At 36.9% G+C, this 18,768-nt stretch overlaps 2 pseudogenes; both read right to left on the reverse strand.

Moving 5' to 3' along the window:
- The window catches only part of LOC140504850 (elongation factor 1-alpha 1 pseudogene), a 59,139-nt pseudogene that overhangs the window by 18,934 nt on the left and 21,437 nt on the right, over positions 1 to 18,768 (reverse strand).
- LOC140508777 (olfactory receptor 52E1-like) lies at positions 11,667 to 12,601 on the reverse strand (annotated as a pseudogene).

Consider the following 18,768-nt stretch of genomic DNA (forward strand, 5'->3'; position numbering starts at 1 on the left):
GCTTTTACAAAAATTGATCATGTATAAGGGCATATAGATATTAAAAACAAATATAAAAAGGCAGAAATAGCTAGTCTATTTTTATAGACTATAACATAATAAAAAGTCATTTGTTCAGGAACCACAAACAAAAAATACAAACCAAAATGGAGTCTTGAAAATTAAATCCTAAATAATAAGTAAATCAAAGAATAAATCCTAAAAATAATCAATAGAAATGTAAACAAAATGATCATGATGAAAAAACATACCAAAATTTCTAAGATGCAGCTAAAGCAGTCCTTGGGAGAAAAATATCTTTACCAATATACGTTAAACAAAATAGAAAAATACAAAATAAACTAACGAATATGTATGTTCAAAAATAAAATAGAAACCCAGTAAATAAAAAAATAAATAATCACAAAAGAAAAGATATTAAAATTTAAAGGTAAAATATAGACATATTAGAAATAAAAATCCCATAGAAATGATAAGCAAAACTAAAAGCTAGCTTTTTGAAAATACTGAGAAAATTAATAAACCATTATCTAATCTATATTTTTAAAAAGAGATCAGAAAAACGAATCAATGAAATAGAAAATGAACAAGGAAAAACCACAGCTACACCAAAAGAAATAAAGATTAATAACCAGGACATTATATACAGTTATATGCTGGCACATCTAAAACCCCAAAAAATTAGAGGAATACCTTCAAAAATATATAATACCCAAACTATCAGAAGACTAACTGAAGATCTTAAATAACCCAATAACAAACTAGGAAATAAATTTAGTTGTAAGGGAACTACCAAAGAAAAAAGAATCACTGGTCCTGATAGATTCTCAAGACAATTCTATCAAACTTAAAAAACAAAACAAAACAGTATCAATATTCACAAATCATTTTCAAAAATTAAGAAGTTTCCCAAATGAATCCTTTTATGATATATATCCTTAGTTCTTTTCATGCTTCTCTTGATTCTGGTCTTGGAAAGTAAAATTTTCTTTACTGATTTGGTCTTTTCCTCAATATGAATGATTCAAAGTCCTCTATATCATTGAATGACCATTTATTCCCTTGAAGTATTATACTCAGATTTACTGGGTAGGTGATTCTTGGTTTCAATCCCAGTTCCTTTGACCTCTGGAATATCCCATTCCAAGCCCTTCAATCCCTTAATGTTGAAGCTGCCAGATCCTGTGTTATCCTGATTGTATTTTCACAATACTCAAATTGTTTCTTTCCAGCTGCTTGCAGTATTTTCTCCTTGATCTGGGAACTCTGAAATTTGGCCACAATATTCCTAGGAGTTTCTCTGTTCAGGTCTCTTTCAGAAGGTGATTGGTGGATTCTTTCAATATTTATTTTGCCCTCTGATTCTAGAACATCAAGGCAGTTTTCCTTGATAATTTCATGGAAGATAATGTCTAGACTCTTTTTTGATCATGGCTTTCAGGTAGTTCCATAATGTTGAAATTGTTTCTCCTGGATCTATTTTCCAGGTCAGTTGTTTTTCCAGTGATATGTTTCACATTATCTTCTATTTTTTCAAATTTTTGGTTTTGTTTACTAACTGTTTGGTTTAACTTATAGTCATTCATTTCCCTGAACTCATTTTTCTCTTTCAATGGATTATTTTGTTCAGTGAACTTTTGAACCTTCTCCTCCATTTGGCTAATTCTGCTTTTTAAACCTCCTTCTCCTCACTGGCTTTTTGGACCTCTTTTTCCAATTGAGTTAGCCTCTTTTTAAAGTTGTTATTTTCCTCAGCATTTTTTTGGTTCTCCTTTAGTAAGCTATTAACTTGTTTTTTAAGGTCTTCTATTGCTTGAGCCCAGTTTAAGTTCCCTTTGGAGGCCCTGGAGGCAGAGGCCTTGACTTCCTCTGAGAGTATCCCTTGTTCTTCCTCATCTGAAAGGATGGGGGAAGACACCTGTTCCCCAAGAAAGTAAACTTCTGTGGTCTTATTTTTTCCCCTTTTTGGGGCATTTTCCCAGCCAGTTACTTGACTTCTGAGTTTCCTCTCCACACCCACCTCACCTCCAGTTCCAGCAAGCCAGCATTGGAGGCTGAGATTCAGATGAGCTTCTCCAGTCCCTCAGGGGATTTGGGTGGGGGCAGGGCTAATATTCAATGTGAGATTAGGATCAACTTCTCAGGTTGGGGCAGGGCTGCCACACAGAGCTCAGTTCCCTCAAGGGCTTTATGATGAGACCTTCAACAATGGATGCGGGCTGCTGCCTGCCTTGGGAGCCCTGGTCTGCTTCTGACTCTGCTGCTGCCTCCACAGCTGCCACCTGAGTAGGCCTGAGTTATGGGAGCATTCTGCTCTCTCCTCAGCCAGCCAAAAAGATCCTCTCACTGACCTTTAGCACCTGTGGGTTGAGGGATCTGTGCTGCCACTCAAGATTGTGTCTCTGAAGCCTGCTCAGTTCTGTTCCTCTGGGTGCACCGTGGCCAAGGCTAGGCTGGGCTCTGCTCCATGTCTGGTGCAACAGACCTTTCCTATCAGTCTTTCAGGTCACTCTGGGACAGAAATCTCTTCCACTCCATTGTTCTGTGGCTTCCGCTGCTCTAGAATTTGTTGAGAGTTCTTCTTTACAAGTATTTTATGGGCTGTGTGGTAACAGCTAGTGTACCTGCATTTTTCTACTCAGCCATCTTGACTGCGCTCCCTTGACATTTTAAACTCAACATGTCCAGAATATATCATCTACCCTTTCAAAACCCTACCCTCTTCCCAACTCCACCATAATTACCAAGGCTACTGTCATCCTCCTAGTTGCACAGATTCAGTACATGTGCATAATGCTTTGTTTTTCATGCTTTTCCACCTCCATAATCAACCAGAGACCAAGATCTATTGATTTAATCTTCATGATATTCTTTACTTATGCTGTCTTATGTTCTCTAACACTGAAGTCAGCCTGATGCAGGTCTTCATAATATCAATACTTGAATAGCACAATAGACTTCTGGTTGCTCTTCCTGCAACCTTGCTGTCTTTCAAATTCCTATTTATTGTCCTTTAAGATATCAGATAGGTATTCCTAAAATGCAAGTCTGATCATGCCATAATATTAATTCAATAAATTCTACTGTTTCCTTTTTATCTTCAGGATCAAATATAAAATCTTCATTTTGAATTTTAAAACTCTTCATAACAGGGCCCCTTCCTTTTTTTTCTAGTCTTCTTATACTTCATTCCCCTCCAAATAATTTGTGGTCTAATGAAACAACAGAACCAACTAATGGATTAGGTGAAACAATTTACCAGCCTATGACAACTTGGAAGAGTGACAGGAAAGGTCTGTCTCATTGAAGTCAGAGTGAAGCACAGTCCAACAGATGTGGTCCAAGCAAGTCACCAGGAGGCTATCCCAGCAAGGTACTAGTGAGCCATTCCATATCCCCATGAAGAAGTCAGCCACATTATAGCCAAATTCTACAATTATGAAGTCAAGGAGAAAATGCTACAAGCAACCAGAAAGAAAGAAATCAAATATCAAGAGCCACAGTCAAGATTACACCAGACATACAGTACATAGTAACAATAATATCTCATGGTGGTTAATTGTGAATGATGACTATTTTCAGCAAGGCTATGATCTAGACAACTCCAAAAGACTCAGGATGAAAAATGTTATCCGCCTCCAGGGAAAGAACTGATGTAGTCTGACTGCAAATCAAAGAATACCATTTTTCACTTTTTTTCCTTTTTGGTCTGTTTCCTTTCATAGCATGACCAATATAGAAATATGTTTTGCATGATTACACATGAATAGCCTACATAAAATTGCTTATTGTCTCAGGGAGAGGCTAGAGAAGGGAAAGAGAAAGAGGACCTCAAACTCAAAATTAAAAAAAAAAGAACGTTAAAAATTGTTTTAAACCAGACAGTACCAGATGCTATGGCTATAACTGCAAACAAGCAATACACTCCCTACCATCAAGAAAGTAGCTAGGAAGATTTATGACGGAGAAATCAGAGTGAATGATGTTTGAAGTCCAACGTCATTGGAGTGACATGTCCTTACTAGGAATGGTAAGATATAATTTTAATACCAATCTCAGAGCTAAAATTGGGTAGATTTAGGAAGGCATATATACCAAGATGGCAAGAAACTGGTATGGTGAGCATGGGTCAAGCTTAGTAGGTAATAAAATTATTTAGACACTGTAATTATTTTTGGTGTATTTACTTTACTTAAGACACAGAAGCATCTGACAGTGGAACATTAGGAAATATGGAGAATCAGATGAAAATGTTATCTGGCACCAATAATTCCCCCATTATCAAGAATGTGACAAATAGAATATTAACTACAGAGCTTATATAATTGCTACAAGTATTCAAATGATCAACTATGACAATAATATGTAAATGAAGACAAGGAAAGGGTTAATGACAGATTTTCATAGTGCATTTGATTGATTATACAAAACCAAATATCGTTATCTGTATCTGTTTATGTGTTTTTGTGTAGGCACTGATGAAAGCATGGAGTGTAAGTAGATTCCTCATATGATTGGTGTTGTAGGTACCTTGCTGTACCATAAAATCTCATAGTAAATTTATGTCAGAGACAAGCTGAAAATAGTTTTTTTTAATTTTAAATTGCATTTAAACAATTTTTAATGTTCATTTTTTTAATTTTGTGTTTGAGGTTCTCTTTCTCTTTCCCTTCTCTAGCCTCTCCCTGAGACAGTAAGCAATTTGATGTAGACTATTCATGTGTAATATTTTCCTTGCTTTTCTTCATAAAGGACACTCCATCTCATGACTATGCTTTTTTATTAACAATCTTTCACACCTGGAACTTTTTCTCTCCTCATTTTTCCCTCCTGGCTTCCATTACTTCCTTTAGTTTCCAGCTAAAATATAGTCTTTGAAAAAAGCCTTTCCTGATCACCCTCCCTAATGCTTATATGCACACACATACACGCATATGTTTATATACAAATATTATAAATGTGTACTTATGCTCTTACATGTGTTTATATGCATGTCTAAACATATATACATATGTGTATGTGTATATACATGTATATATGGCATGGGTGTATTTTGCATGTGTATATATATGGTGCATCGCAATTACTCAATGCTGATGGAGCCACATTGATTAGTAATAAGGACATGATCCTAGAGAGATAAGCTGAACACTTCCATAGTGTTCTCAACAGACCATTATCAATCAATGCTGAGGCCATTGATAATTTACCTCAGGTTGAAGTCAATCCTTCCTTAGCTGAACTTCCAAATGAATAAGAGATTTTGAGGGCCATTAACTCCTTTCATGTGGCAAAGCACCTGGTGCTGATTCTGTTCCAGCTGAGATTTACAAGGTAGGGGAACCACTGCTCAGACAAAAGCTGACTTAAATTTTCCAGGTTATATAGCAAGAAGAGGTTATCCCCAAGGAGTTCAAGGATGCCTCCATTGTACATCTCTATAAGGGTAAAGGGAATAGATTATCCTGCGACAATCACAGCAGGATTTCTGTCTTAGTCACTGCTGATAAAATTCTTGCTTGAGTCCTTTTTAATAGGCTGATCCTTTACCTGGAAGATGATCATATACCTGAGAGCCACTGTGTCTTCAGAAAGGGCCAAGGAACAGTCAATATGGTGTTTACTGCCCGACAACTCCAGGAGAAATGCCAGGAGCAGAACAGAGGTCTGTACACAATGTTTGTAGATCTGACCAAGGCCTTTGACACTGTTAGTCGTGAGAGTTTATGGAAAATTATGTCAAAATTTGGTTGCCCGTAGAAGTTCAATATTATACATCAATTTCATGATGGCATGTTTGCCCGGTTTCTGGATAATGGACAAAGCTCTCGTGCCTTCCCAGTCACCAATGGAGTGAAATAGGACTGTGTGCTTGCTCCATTGTTTTTAGCATGATGTTTTCAGCTATGCTGATGAATACTTTCAATAAGAATGAGCTCGGAATCAAGGTCAACCACCATACTGATGGTAAGTTCTTCAATCTGAAAAGGCTACAAGCCAAGACCAAAGTGAAGAGAGTGTTGGTGCATGATTTGCTGTTTGCAGATGATTGTACACTCAATGCAGCCTCTGAAGTTGAGCTGCAACAAAGTATGGATCAATTTTCTGCTGCCTGTGCTAATTTTGGCCTAATAATTAACACCAAAAAAAAAAAACCACAGGTACTCCATCAGCCACCACCACACCATCCAAACGTGGAACCATCAGTTACAACAAATGGAGAAGTTTTGAATGCTATGGATAAGTTCACTTGCTTTGATAGTGTACTTTCTAGGGATATACACATTGACAATGAGGTTGATGCACGCATTGCCAGAGCTAGTTCAGTGTTTGGGAGTTTCCGAAGAAAAGTTTGGGAGAGAAGAGGTATTAGACTGACTACCAGATTGAAGGTCTACATAGCCATTGTGCTGATCTCATTGTTGTATGCCTGTGAAACATGGACAGTCTACCAGTGCCAAGCCACAAAATGAATCACTTCCATTTGAATTGTTTTAGGAAGATTCTGAAGATCACAGGGCAAGATAAGGTACCAGAATCTGAGATCCCTACTTGAACTAAACTGCCAAGCATTCAAACTATGCTTCAGAGAGTGCAACTCTGATGGGCTGGCCACATTGTTCCAATGCAAAACGTAAGGTTGCGAAAAAGACTATCCTATGTGGAACTTGCATGGGGCAAGTAATCACATGATGGTCAGAAGAGATGATACAAGAGCACTCTCAAGGTCTCTCTCAAGAACTTTGGGATTGATTGTATGATATAGGAGACACTGGCACAGGACCACTCAGCATGGTGTGCCCACATCAAAAAAGTTGCTGTGCTCTATGAGCAAAGCAGAATTGAAACAGCTCAAAGGAAATGTAAGATGCACAAATTTAGAGTATCCACCCTAAATGTTCATACAGACTATCTGTGTCCAATTTGTGGTGGAGTATTCCAAGCTCATATTGGTCTGATCAGCCACAGTGGGACTCCTAAACAAAACCAAAAATTTGAAAAAATAGAAGATAATGTGAAACATATCACTGGAAAAACAACTGACCTGGAAAATAGATCCAGGAGAAACAATTTCAACATTATGGAACTACCTGAAAGCCATGATCAAAAAAGAGTCTAGACATTATCTTGTTACCTTTATGTCTCATTTATGGAATCATATGAGTTCACAAATTTTTATGGATGCCTTGATCTTATTCCTAATTAATTTAATTTCTTATATAAATTTATTTATTATATGTTTCCTGTTTGAGAAAAATCATTGGGAAACTGAATTGAGCAAATTTCATCAAATCAAGCCCAGAGTCAGTCCGCTAAATAGCAGGGTTATGGGCTATTTCTATAGGAATGTCTGAAGGACTGATTCCCTCATCTATTTTATCCTGACTCCATAAATAACAAACTTTAAGGTGCATGGAACAAACACATATAGATTGAACAGGAGGATATAAATATAGTGGGGGACATAGTGGACAAAGTGGTGGGTCATGAAGGAGAAAAATGCTGGTGTCTATAAGGCCAATGTGACACAGACATGAGAACCACTGGTGTTGAAAGTCTTGAATTGAGCATCCTGGGAAGGAAGACAAAACACAGTCCTGAGTATCTGGACATTAGAAACCAATAACCAAGAGGAGAATAGAGACTGTACAAAGGCCATAGATGATATCAGCTGTGATGCTGGCATAGACTGGAAGGGCAATACACATGTGCCCACAGTAAATATGGGGAATATTGTAGTATCCACAGAAAGGCAACCACAGGATCAGCAAAAAAAAAAAAAAAAAAAAAAAAAAAAAAAAAAAAAAAAAAAAGGGAACTGAAAAGACCAAAAGTCTCAGGAGGATGACTAGAGCAATGATGAAAACAGCCTTGTTGGTAAGGACCAAAATGTAGCAGACAAATTTGCAGATAGTCACACAGTGATCAGAGGCAATAGACATAAAACCAGTTGTTCTATGCCAGTGAGTGAAGAACATCTGTATGAGGCATCCTCCAAGGCTAATATCCATTAGAATGAACTAGAAGATGCCCAGGATCTTAGGGATGCTGAATGTAAATAAACCTGCGAACAGAGGACAGAATGACCGGTAAGTAGAAATGAGTTGGTGAAGATGGTGGCATTTCCCAATACAACATAAATAATGCAAATTTGTTGTTTTGTAAGTCCATACCCAAACTTCAGGGGTCTGTTTCTAGTCAAGTTTGATACCACAAGTCTAAATGATACCATTAGTTGTTTTCATCTGATCAAGGTTTATGACAAAAGTCCTCTGATGGCTTCATATTATCTCAAATTCTTAAACTTGGTTGACAGCAAAATAAATATGGACATAATGACACTATGATGATATAGAGAGAGCTTAAGGTGTCCTGGAAAGTCATCCAGTCCAAATAATTCATTTTACAAATGAAGAACATGAGGACTTTAGCAGTTGAGTAATATACCAACTGTCATGCAAATGCTGATATTTCAACTCAGGTCCTGTGACTCTAAATACAATGTTCTTCTCAATGTATCATCATCTCCAGTTAGTCTTGATAAGCTAGGCCCATTCCTTCCTAGGTCTTCTGAAAAGGGCTTATGCACTGAAGACAGAATCAAGCAATCCTTGGAGAAGAAAGTGAGCATCTATAACTATGATTCATAACAGGAACTCTACTCTCTCTCTCTTTTTCTTTCTCTCTCTCTCTGTAAACACACACACACATGCATTTACACAAACATACATACATACATACATACATACATATATATATGTATACATGCATACATACATATGTATGCATGTGTATCAGTACCATGACTTCTAGCACCGTTATTTGAGGGGAGACCTAGGCTTGAGCTCAGGTAGAGCACTGGCCTAGATTAGATTTCAAAGCTTCCACATTGTTTGCTTGACATCCCAATACAAGTCTATTTATCTAATATGTCATAACAACAAAAGGCTAGAATTCCTCATTGTAGACAATTCCATCTTGCTGGAAACATAAGCACTACAAAGTCAGCCACAGTACTTCTTGATGAAGAAGTCATGTTGAATGTCCCATCTAATGGAGTATAGTAAAGTAGAAGATGTTATTATGGCTGAATAAGTTCTGGTATATGATTGTGATTGAATGCTACTATATTATAAGAAATGATGAGCTTGATATTAGAAAAAAATGGATAGAGTTGCACAAAATAAAGAAGAACAAAATGAGCAGAAGCAAGAGGATGTTATATACAATAGCAATATTTTTAAGTATGTATGAAGGAAAATACTGTCTGCAACTAGAGAAAGAACTGATAAATAAGAAACATGTAGAGAATTATTTTACACACACAAACAAACACACATTTGTGTCGGATGGTAGGCATTTCTAAGGTGGGGGTGGGATGGAAGAAAAAGGAAAGAAATACATGAGAACTTTATTATATATGTAAAAGAAATAGCAAGTTATGCATGACAGAAGTACAGTTTCATGTATAATTGTCTTTTTATTATACTATGCTATGGAAATGCTTATTTTATTCCATAAATTAAAAAATAAAATAAAGAGGACTACTCTGGGCAGGAAAATCCTGCCTGAGAGTAATTTTCAAACTGAATAACAAACTTTTATGGTAAACATAGGCTGTTCCATACATGTACATGGGCCCTTGGTAAATCCATTCCAGTCGCAGCTCAGTCTTTTTTAGCTATAGCCAGATATGAAAAAAAGACATCATGAATCTGATAATGATCCGTGGATATTTAGCACTTTCCTAGTAAAATGTAAGCTCCCTGAGGCCACCCCAAGTTAGGAAATAAGAGACGAGAGAGCTTTGAAATTCAATCTAGGCTAGTGCTGTTGATTCAAAAAGTAGCACCTAAATTTGCTTTCAGGTCCATTGCCAAAGAATGCTGCTGAAAGCAGAAATACGGGCCACTTATAGCATGTATCATCAGTAGTGTTACTGTGATAGCTCACTAAGGCATCAATAGAGAATGTAAAATTCTGTCTTAAAATAAACCTAGTTTTATTTGAATACCAGAGCCTATAATCTTTCAGACAGAACATCACTAAACATCATTACTGAATTACATAATCTTGTTCCCATAAATTATGACAGTAGCAGTAATAGAGTAGCAGCCGCAGCAGAAGTAGTAGTGGTAGTAGCAGTAGTAGCAGTAATAGTAGTAGTAGTAGTAGTAGTAGTAGTAGTAGTAGTAGTAGTAGTACTAGTAGTAGTAGTACTAGTAGTAGTAGTAGCAGTAGTAGTAATAGTATTGGCAGTAGTAGTATTAGTAGCAGTAGTAATGGTAGTAGTAGCAGTAGTAGCAGTAGTAGTAGTAGTAGTAGTAATGGTGGTGGGGGTGGTAGCAGTAGTAGCAGTAGTGGTAGTAGTAGTAGTAATAGTTGTAGTAGATTTCAAAGTAGTAGTTTTTGCAATCATAGTCACAGTTGCAGTCATAATCTTAGTCATGGTGGTAGTTGTAGTAGTTTTAGTAGTAGAAATAACTAGCATTTACATAATGTTTTGAAGTTTAAAAAGTGCTTTACAAATATTGTCTCATTTGACATTCACATGTACCTTGGGAAGTAGGTACATTATTCTCATTTTAATTTTATAGAGAAAACTGAGACACAGGGAAGCTAAATGACTTTTTCCTAGGATCAAACAATTAGTTAGCATCTCTCTTCACTGTACCATCCAGCTGCCCAGTATTTAGTATGACCAAATTGCTCATGTGCTGTTTCTCCAAGTAAATGTTATAGTCCAAGGAAATAACTCCTGATCGATACTAAACTTACTGGTAGAATTTTAGATATACTCTGGGCTTGATTGATATTGGGTTGTGGTTCAAAGTACGTCACCCTTTCAGTCATTCTCATCCATACGCTCCCTTAGCGAAACACAGATTGATTTAGCTCTTGTACCATTGTTCATATATTCCTCCTGACTACTCAGGTTTGCTGTAAGCACAGTATTACACTGAGCCGTTTTATTACTGATGCCTCAGTGAATAATCACATGGACATTGCTGATGATACATGTTGCAAATGTCCAGCACTTATGCTCTCAGCACCTCTTTTTGTTGATGGACCAAAGAGCAAATTTAGGTGCTACCTTTTGAATCAATAGCACTAGCCTATATTTGATTTCACAGCTGTCTCATTTTCTGCTTCCAGACTTAGTGCAAAATTTGTTTGGGTACAAGGCATGAGCTTAGAACAAGGAGATCTGTGAACAGCCTCATGTACTTGTATGAAAAACCAGGGCAAATTCGTCAGTTGAAACAACCATAGGACAGCCTCCAAGCAACATCCCACTCAATCTCAAAAAAAAGAAAAGAAAATTCTGCCTAACACTAATGCTATAATTCACCACTCTACCAACTCCATTGGAGCAAATAATGGTGAGACTCTGCATTGACCAAATGATGAGCACTGTTTTCCTAGAGTAAAAGATTCTTAAATACCTTGATAGAAATGCTAGTGCAGGTAGTAGCACCAAATGTTAATGATTTCCTCAGTTGCAAGAGCTATACAAGTAATTTTCCCTCCAATTTGTTCAATATGATTATGACTTCCTTGCTCTGTCTTTTTTTTTTTTTCAAAGAGGGCTTGGAAATATTGACTTGGTTTAACTCTTCCCACAAGCCCTGTTAGGGAGCCTTCTGCAATACAGGATCCACTGTTTATTTGGGGGACAATGTCTTCAACACTTGCTCTCTGATCTGTTTGGTCCTAACTCCATAAATAACAGGGTTAAGAGCAGGTGGAACAACCACATACAGATTGGCCAAAAGGATGTGAACGTAGCGGGGGACATTGTGACCAAAACGATGGGTCATGAAAGAGAAAAATGCTGGTGTATAGAAGGCCAAAATAACACAGACATGAGAACCACAGGTACTAAGGGCCTTGAGTCGGGCATCCCTAGAAGGAAGGTGAAAAACAGCTCTGAGGATTTGGACATAGGGGACCACAATTGCCACGACATCAAAGATAAGGATAGATACAGCAACCAGCCCATAGATCATGTTGACTTTGATGCTGGCACAGGCCAGGCGGGCAATGCCCATGTGCTCACAGTATGCATGAGGTATGATGTGGTGTCCACAGAAGGGCAATCTCTGAATAAGTAGAACAAATGGGATAGCCATAGATAATGGTCTCAAGGCTATGACCACTGCAATGATGGACACCACTTTATTGGTGAGCACCAGCGTATAGCGGAGAGGATTACAAATGCCACATAGCGGTCATAGGACATTGCTAGGAGTACAGTTGACTCCATGCCAGTGAAAAGTTGGATGAAGAACATCTGAGTGACACAGCCAAGAAAGCTAATCTTTGTCAGGTTGCACCAGAAGATTCCTAGCATCTTGGGAATGGTGGATGTGGATAATCCCAGGTCAATAGAGGACAGAATAGCCAGGAAATAGAACATAGGGTGGTGGAGACTCTGATCACTCTGAATTACAATCAGGATGGTGATATTCCCTAAAAGGGCAGTCATATATACAAGACAGAAGGGAAAGCCGATCCAGATATGCATCTCTTCTAGACCTGGGATTCCAAGCAGGAGGAATGAGATGGGGTGGAACTGGGTATTATTCAGATTGGTCATCTTTCTGGGGCCCAGATATGACTCCAGATATCAGATTCAACCTCATTCAATGAGGGGCTCCACTGTAGTGTATTGTACTTCTCTGATGGACTGAAAATATATAGCATTATTATATCATATTTTACCTTCTGTAAAAAAAATATTTCTATTTTTTAATTTTTTTTACAAGTTTTTTTTTGTTTTGAGTTTTCAACATTCACTTCTACAAAAATTTCGAATTTCAAATTTTCTCCCCATCTTGACCTTACCCCCACCCCAGGACAGTGAGTATTCTGATTACCCTTTCCTCCAATCTGCCCTCCCTTCTATCACCTCCTATCCCCTTTCCTTCTGTTTTCCTGTAGGGTAACATAGATTTCTCTACCCCATTGCCTATAGTGCATGTAAAAACAACCTCTAGCATTCATTTTTAAAGCTTTGAGTTTAGCATTCTCTCCCTCCCCCCCCCCCCCATTGAGAAGGCAGTCAATTCTATAAAGGTTATATATGTGTTGTCATACAAAACACATCCATAACAGTGATATTTTGAAAGACTAACTATATTTCCCTCTGTCCTGTCCCACTGTCCATTTATTCATTTCTCTCCTTTGTCTTGCCCCTCTACCAAAGTATTTGCTTCTGATTACCCCTTCCCCAATCTGCCATTCCTTCCATTTATGTCCCCCCACACACTTATCCCCTTCCCTCCCACTTTATCGTAGGATAAGATAAATTTCCACACCCAATTGAGTGTATATGCTATTCCCTCCTGAAGCCAAATACACAGAGAGTAAGGTTTACACTTTCCCTTTCACTTCCCCCATTCTTCCCTTCCAGTGAAAAAGCTTTTTCTTGCCTCTTTTATGTAAGATAATTGACTACATTCCACTTCTCCATTTCTCTTTCTCCTAGTACATTCCTCTCAACCCCTAATTTTCTTTGTTAGATATATCATGACTTCATATGTGCCTCTCCTCCATAGATAGATAGATATAGGTATATATATATATATATATAGATAGATAGATAGATAGATAGATATAGATATAGATATAGATATATAGATATAGATATAGATATATAGATATTTACATAGATATATATTTATATAGATATATAGACACAGATATATATTTATATAATGCATACACATACATACATCTATACATAGATGTATATATACATATATATGTGTATTTATGTATATATGTGTGTGTATATGTGTTCCTTCCAACTATTACAACACTGAGAAAGGTCTCATGAGTTACAAATGTCATCCTCCCATGTAGGAATGTAAAACATTTCAACTTTAATAAGTTCCTTATGCTTTCTCTTTCCTTTTTACCTTTCCATGCTTCTCTTGTTTCTTGTATTTGAAAGTCATATTTTTCTGTTCAGCTCTGGTCTTTTCAACAGGAATGCTTGGAAATCCTCCATTTCACTGCAGCCCTATTTTTTCCCCTGAAATATTATATTCAGGTTTTCTGGGCAGGTGATTCTTGGTTTTAATCCTATCTCCTTTGACGTCTGGAATATCATATTCCAAGAATTCTTATCCTTTAGTGTAGATGCTGCTAAATCTTGTGTCATTCTGACTGCGTTTCCACAATACTTGAATTTTTCTTTCTAGCTGATTGTAATATTTCCTCCTAGACCTGGGGACTCTGGAATTGGTCTACAATATTCCTAGAAGTTGTTTTTTTGGGATCTCCTTCAGGAGTGCATCAGTGGATTCTTTGTACTTCTATTTTACCCTCTGATTCTAGAATATCAAGGCAGCTTTCCTTAATAGTTTCTTAAAAGATTATGTCTGGCTCTTTGTTTCATCATGGATTTCAGGTAGTCTAATAATTTTTAAATTTTCTCTCCTGAATCTATTTTCCAGGTCAGTGGTTTTTCCAATGAGATACTTCAAATTGTGTTTTATTTTTTTCTCTCTTTTGGTTTTGTTTTATAATTTCTTGATTTCCCATAAAGTCATAAGTTTTTATTTACTCCATTCTAATATTTAAAGAATTATTTTTTCAGTGTCCTTCAGATCACTTTTTCCATTTGGCCAATTCTGATTTTTAAGGCATTCTTCTCCTCATTGTAACCCTTTCTAAATTGCTCTCCATATTGGTTAGATCAGCTCACAGCTCTACCAACAATGAATTATTGTTCCAACTCTCCCACATCTTCTCCAACATTTATCATCTTCCTGTTTTGTCATGTTAGTCAATCTGATAAGTGTAAAGTGGTTGGTAGATCAGATTTGTTTTGATTTGCATCTCTGTAATCAATAGTGAGTTAGAGTATTTTTCTACGACTATGGATGTCTTTATCTTTAATTTCTTCCTCTGAAAACTGCCTTTTCATATCATTTGACCATGTATCAATTGGGCAATGACTTGCATTTTGATTAATCTAATTTTAAAAGTGCTATTTTCTTCAGCATTTTGTAGGATTTCCTTTAGCAATCATTTTTCATGATTTTCTTGCATTGCTCTAATTTCTCTTCCCAATTTTTCCTCTGCTTCTCTTACTTGATTTTCAGAATCCTTTTTGAGTTCTTCCATGGCCTGAAAGCAATTCATATTATTCTTAGAGGCTTTGGATGTAGAAGCTTTGGTTTTGTTTTCTTCTTCTGGCTTTATGTTTTGGTCTTCCTTACGTGACATAAGAAAATTTCACTGAGAAAGTAAGAATCTATAGTTTGTTTCTTTTCTCCACATTTCTTCATTTTCCCAGCCAATTACTTGACTTTTGAGCTTTGTTAAGGGGAGGGATCCAGAAGCAGCCTCAGTTTCAGCAGTGCCTGCAGCCACCCTAGGGCTAGGGCTTTGGCTGGGGCCAGAGCTCACTCCCCTCTCAGCCATGTGGGAGACCCTTTCCACCGACTTTTGAAACTGTCTTAACTTTTTCTAAATTGGGAATTCTGTAACCTACAGCCCCAACAGTGATTCAGTCCCCTAACAGTGACTCTCTCTTTTGTGGCATAGCCCAAGTCAACCTGTACTCTGCTCCCAGCCTGGTGTGATCACTCGTTCTCATCGTTCTTCCAGATTTTCTTGGTCTGGAAGTTTGCTTCAGCCTGTAATTTTGTGGCTTCTGCTGTTCCATAATTTAATTAGAGTCATTTTCAGAGGTGTTTTGAGGAGTTTGGGGGAAGAGCTGTATGAGGTTCCTCCTTCTACTCTGCTAATTTGGCTCTTACCCCCAAATTATGTTTATTTTTTAAGTAATCAATTGTCCTCAAGAACGGAAAATAAAATAAAAGCAGTACAGTGCAGCATTCCCTTAGTAGTGAATGCTAGTCATTGCTTGATGTTTACTCTTAGATACAAGACTGGCTTTATGCAGGGTCAGGGTGAGCAGCCCCTTAACTGTGATCTGAAGGACTCTAATGAAAATATCTCTGTCCCCTATACAACCCTCATGGACTGGCAGCACTGATTTTTAATTTGAATATCATGAAATTATACATTTCTCTCCTTCTCTTCAATAGAGGCAAACCAGATGCTAGATCTCTAAAAATCAGTGCTGGGATATATTTTGAGCTTCTGTAAGACTAACATATTCTGTACTTTGATGTTTTCTGGCAAGATCAAATATACCTCTCCTCAATAAATATTTTCCCTACTGTCTGCCTCCAAATGTAGATGTTCTCCCCAGTGTTCTGTCCTTATCACCCATCTCTTTATTCTCTTTCCTATTTCCCTTGATAAACTCATCTAGTCCTATCATCCAAACTATGTAAAAGACTGCCACTTCTTTGTTTTTTTCTATCTCTGACTTATCTCCTGAGGTCAAAGATCACATTCAGTCAATTAATGATCAGTAAGCATTTTTAATTATCTATTACTTGCCAGGCATTGTGCTATGTGCAAAGGATACAAGGATAAAGAATGAAACTATTCCTACTGCCAAAAAAACTACATTCAAATGGGGGAGACAATTCATTTATAAAACTGTACAGGATAAATATAAGAAGAAGTCATAGAAATATGTGATAATAAAAATAGATAGCATTTGTATAGAGTTTTATGATACATAAAGCATTTCATACATTTTAGCTCATTTTATCCTCCCAACAAACTTCAGAGATAAGTGCTATTATCCACATTTTACAGATGAAGAAAATGAAGCTGTTAGCGATTAATCAACTTTCCCAGAGTCATATTCTTAGTAAGTGCCTGAAATCAGATCTGAACTTGAATCCTTTTTTTTTATGAGGATGTAACAGAGGGAGTGCATTATCAGAACTTATCTGGGGTCATACAGCAAGTAATTTGGAATTTGCATTTGAATTCAGATCTCCCAGATGCTAGTTCTTTTGTTTTATCCCCTGAACTATCTAACTGCCTAGGTAATATGCAAAGTAATTAAATATAAAATAGTTTGGGAGGGTGACATGCAGAAGATAATGCTTCAGCTATATTTTAAAGGAATAGGGGAACTCTGTGAGGAGGTGAGAAAGGGAGTGTGTTCTAGGCATGTGGGTTGGCCAATATGAAGGTAGAGAGAAGGGAAGCATAGTGTCATGTATGTCAGAGGCTATTTTTGCTGAATCATAGGATGTAGAAGGTGGAAAGATAGTTTGGAACATATGGATATTAGATGTTAAGTAGAAGAGTTTATATTTCATCTTGGAAGAAATAGGAAGTCATTGGAGTTGACTAAGAAAGGTATTTGCAAGACCAGCCCATAAATAAAATTATTTTAACAGCAGCATTTAGGATAGATCAACCAAAGTGGTGATATAGAATTGAGTCCCTCTCTCATTCTCTCTATCTCTATATGTCATTTGCAAACAAATGTAAAATTTGCAAATACATATTAGTCCTTCAAATCTGGTATGCCATAATCTGAAATTCACATATTGAAAGATAATTTATTGTTTTTCTTACCTTATCTATAGCACATTAGTTATCAAATTCTCTTATTTTTATTATTCATTTATAAAAATGACCGATATTTTTATATTTCTATATGATTAGCTACAGCATGTACAAGCATCTTCTAATTATCTCTTGGCATCTTCAAAAAACACTAGGAGGAATAACATTTTACACTCACCCTGTCTCTTATTTTCCCTTTTTTTCTGTCTACATTGACAAAACCCTAGTTTTTTCAACTCATTATCTGTCACTCAGACTATTGTAATAAAGTGTTCAATAGTTTTGCTACTCCTCCAAGTCTATAAGGACTGCCCTAATAATCATTCTAGGTCACTCACTCCCTTGCTGAATTCAAAATTTTTCAATGAATTTTTTAGTGACTAATGAATTAACCCTTCAATTTGATGGAATCAGAGAGACCTTAAAGGTCTCTATCATTTCTCAAGTACATATTGAGCACCTACTATGTGACACATGGCAACAATAATCTTAACGCTTTAAGGAAAATAAAGTTCTTACTATAAAGTCCTTGACATCATCAGGTTCAAAATCAGAAACCAATATACTTTAGTTAGTGCAAATGACACTAAAGAAGATGCATTATTATCTGCTTTATCACTGTCCCCAAAGGACCACTGGACCTTTCCATCTGATTTATAGTTGAAACTTTTTGTCATCTCCCCTTAACAGAATGCAGGACACTTGAGAGTAGGAATAGTCTTATTTTCTGTAAGCATCTCCAGCATTTAGCACAGTATTGTGCACAAGTTGTGATTTATCTATTTTTTCCTTTAATTCATTTGTGACTATTTCTATTACCTAGATTTTTTAGATGAGAAAACTAAAGCTCAGGAAGAAGAGATTTTCCTACTATCAGCTAGTGGCAAAGTCATGACTAGTATGCAAGTCTCCTGATAACCCACCCCCACCTGTCTTGTATTTTGTCTGGTGCTGACGAAGAATATGGGAACAAAATGTAATCATTGGGATGGGGGGAGCCTTGAGTCACTTTTGTAATGCCTAGTTCAGGGATTTATGTCTAATATACGCTCATTCAATGAATGGTAAAATAATTGACAACATTGTATAAACTTTAACAAGTCTCTGAGAAACCATCCATGGCCAAGGAGGAATTAAACCTGCCCTCACCTGAAGTTCTACTTTGTGGACTGCTACTCTAGTAATAGATCCTGTGTTGTAACTCTTTCTTCTCCCACTGCTTCACCTATCACTTCTCTCTCTTGATCATTGACCCCACTCCTCCTTTTCCCTTTCCTCCCCCTTTTCCTATCATGTTCCTATTCATAG

The sequence above is a fragment of the Notamacropus eugenii genome, chromosome 5, assembly GCF_028372415.1.
Source record: "Notamacropus eugenii isolate mMacEug1 chromosome 5, mMacEug1.pri_v2, whole genome shotgun sequence".
NCBI lineage: Eukaryota > Metazoa > Chordata > Mammalia > Diprotodontia > Macropodidae > Notamacropus > Notamacropus eugenii.